Source organism: Physeter macrocephalus, chromosome 8 (genome assembly GCF_002837175.3).
Source record: "Physeter macrocephalus isolate SW-GA chromosome 8, ASM283717v5, whole genome shotgun sequence".
Lineage (NCBI taxonomy): Eukaryota > Metazoa > Chordata > Mammalia > Artiodactyla > Physeteridae > Physeter > Physeter macrocephalus.
The window spans coordinates 4,229,896-4,233,514 of NC_041221.1; the positions used below are offsets into that span (position 1 = coordinate 4,229,896).

At 43.3% G+C, this 3,619-nt stretch overlaps 1 pseudogene; it reads right to left on the minus strand.

Annotated features, from left to right (window-relative positions):
- Positions 1-504: 504 nt before the first annotated feature.
- Positions 505-1,341, minus strand: LOC102991320 (mortality factor 4-like protein 1; annotated as a pseudogene).
- Between the last annotated feature and the right edge of the window lie 2,278 nt (positions 1,342-3,619).

Sequence of the window (3,619 nt, forward strand, 5' to 3'; positions counted from 1 at the left end):
GCCACCATTCTCTGACAATCTGAGCAAAGATAAAATGCCTAAGGAACAACATAGATGACTTGCAAAGGATGGGGTCTTTACTGTAAGCACCATAAAAAAAAGGGGGAGCACAAATGGATGAGTGTGTTCAGTTATACACACTGAACTGAACCTTAGGCACTATAGGAATCAGAGCATTTTGTCATATAGTATTAACACATATTATAAAAGTGTGTAGTGTCAGAGGAACAAAACCACCATTCAAAAGCAGCTTTGTCAACTAAGCAATAAAACACTCTACAGTACGTCTCTCTGTTGTCCATCATTGAATACACTGGTAGCAACTCTGATATGAAAAAAAAAAAAAAAGAAAAGAAAAGAAAAAAGAAGCTGTAACCCCCTTTTATTTGCTGTTTAAAATCACACAGAAAACAAACATCACTTCTGTTATACACTAACATTTCCAAAGTACATCATTTGTACAAGAGAAGCACTAAGAAACAAAAATGTGTTTACAGAGATCCAGACATGCGTCAATATAAACACCTCACACAGCTTTCCAATGGTACTCAGGAGAAGCCACTTCATAATCACTGGCACTAAACAAAGTTGCAGAGTTCTTTGCCAGGTATTTTAGGAAATCATGAAGATAATTCAGTAATAAAGCAAGGCTCTTCTCATCCAGAGGTGTAGAGGCCAACATTGCTCCAATACGTACAAATAATCTCAGTAGATGTGGCGCTCCGTACACCAGGGACATAGGCATATCAGGGTGATCTGCGAGGATTTCGGCATACTGGGGTCTCTCAAATTTGTAGAGTAGCTGGGTGCCCAACATTGCATTGAAGTATTCCTTTATCCCTACCACAGTTTCATTAACAGCATACTCATTATCTGTGTTTCCTCGAGATTTCTCACAATTTGCAAAATCCTCTAGAATGGAATCCACAATCTTCCCGGCAGGAAGACACAAGAGCTGATTTTGCCGGGTAATTAAGTCCCAGTCGTCAACGAGCCTCGGTTTTAGTTCTTCGGGAATCTTTAACTTCAACTCTGTTCATGAATGTTTCCTCATTTCCAACAGTCGGATCTCCTCGGGCCCTTTTCTTGTAGGAGGCTGAGGTGTCTCACTGGTGCTGCCACCATCTCCATTTCCAGGTGTTTTCTGTTTGTTCTTTTTTGTTTTCACTTCAACATTTTTCTGTTGCAGACCAGAAGTCTTCTTTCCAGGGCAAGCCCCTCTCATCTCCCCCTCTGCATACTGCTCCCGACTGGCTTTTTGAAGTTCTTGTTGTTTCTGCAAATTGGTGTCCGCGTATTTGAGTACTCTGCTTTCTGGAACCCATTCATCCCAATTTTTATTCCAACCACTGTAATGTATAAAGTATTTCACCTGTTTATCCGTTATGGCCACCTTTACACACTTTGCTTCATAAAGAAGAGGTCCATGGAAGCACAGCACTCTCTCACCCTCCTGGAATTTAGGCTTCCGGTCCTGCTTCGGCACCAATTTTAAGTGATTGGCCGCCCCCTCCTCCTTCTCCCACCACCCCGACTACTGCCCCCTACTCTCTACCCCGCCCAGCTCCGCGTCAGACCCGCCTTCAGGCAGCGCCAGCTCTCTACATCCAGGCCGATTTTTCCCCAGGAGTTTTTAACTCTCAAGCTAGTCCATGCTCAGCCTCCAGCAGTAAGTCAAGCACGGTTTGTCTTCCTGTTTTCTGAGGCTTCTGCCCTTTGTCCACTGATTCTCTGCATTTGCCCGTCTCTCCAGTTTTGGGGACTGCAGTTTGCCCTGTGACCTCGATTCACTAATGGATCTAAGAAGAGTTGATTTTTCCATTGGTTCAGCTTTTCTCTTGTGAAGAGTGGAGTGACAAATTCTAAACTCTTTACCTCTTGGTGTGGACAGCATTTGTTTTTTGTTTTTTGTTTTTTTTTAATTTTTGGCTGTGTTGGGTCTTTGTTGCTGCACGCGGGCTTTCTCTAGTTGCAGAGAGCGGGGGCTACTCTGTTGAGGTCCGCGGGCTTCTCACTGCAGTGGCTTCTCTTACTGCGGAGCATGGGCTCTAGGCGCGCAGGCTTCAGTAGTTGTGGCACACAGGCTCTAGAGCGCAGGCTCAGTAGTTGTGGCGCACGGGCTTAGATGCTCCACGGCATGTGGGATCTTCCCGGACCAGGGCTCGAACCCGTGTCCCCTGCATTGGCAGGTGGATTCTTAACCTCTGCGCCACCAGGGAAGTCCAGCATTTGTTTTTAAACAAATCTTTTCCCTGATCGTATAAGTAAAGATTTTTACCTAGAAAATTTAGAAAGTAAAACGAAAAAAATAATCATATATAATCACCCAATCTTCAATTAGTCATAGTTAACATTTTGATATATTTTTAGTTGTAATATATGCATATGTCTTTATAAAAAGGTACATGCAATTTTGTATTGGCTTTCCTCCACTTTCAGAGACTATTTCTGCATCTTCTCTTAAACTGCTGCTGAAAATATTTTCAATGTTGAATGTCTTTTGTGAGGACCAAGGCCCCATGATGATTTCCCTTCAGGTTTTATGGGTCTGGTGGGAATTCTGCTCTTCTTGAAGACTAAGGGTAACATGTGAAGCAGTTTGACATCCTCTTAGGATCATCTCTGTGCCTTTTGTACAGAGGGGCAACAGCAAATGTTAGTTAATTTGATGGATGAAAATGTTCTTTTTTAACATCTACAAAAAGTGTGAAACATCCTACTCCTCCCTTGTCAGAAAACTGAAAGCGAAACTGAATTCTCAATTAGAATTATCTAGGTGGTTAGTTGTTTTTTTTCTTCTCCTCCTTCAAAAGGATCTTAACATGTACATTTCAGTAGCTTTAATGTTTAAAACATACATACATTTGGGACTTCCCTGGTGGTCCAGTGGTTAAGAATCCGCCCTTCCATTTCTGGGGGCACGGTTCCAACCATGGGTGGGGAACTAGCATCTTGCATCTGGCATGCCCCTGGGCACGGTCAAAAAATAAATAAAATAAATTTATTTTAATTTACATACATTTTACTGAAAGCTACCTCATGTTCTATTTTGGAAATTGATGGGATATAAATGATAGGTAAACAAAATAATGAGGGACTGTCTTTCCTCTCTGCCTACCCCCAAAGATGTTCATCAGTGGAGGACTGGGCAACCAGGAGCACAGAGGAAAGACCCACAGAGAAGGGGGAGGGAGCCAATATTTACCATATTTACAAAGTTCTGCTTGAGCCTGGAACTATACCAAGCCTTTACAACTCAATGATAGTAATTTTTATCCCTGTTTTATTGATTGGAGAATTATGATCTGAGCAGTCTGTGGAACTAGTAAAGGGGCGGGGGTGCAGGAGAGAGCCCGTTCGGTCTTTCGTTCATTCATTCATTCAACACATTTTTTTGGGTGGATTAAATGTGCTAGGCATTGTTCTAAGTGACAGGCACTGTTCCAACCCCCGAGGATACTGCTGTAAACACAACAGCCAAAATCCTTTCTCTCTTCCCCAGTGGAGCTTACATGGAGGAGGGGGGGCGGCGGAAGGCGCAGTCTTAATAAATGTGGGTAAATTACGAGATCTGGTGTCCCCGCCCCGCCCGGGCGCGAGCTTTCCGCTGGGGGCCGGC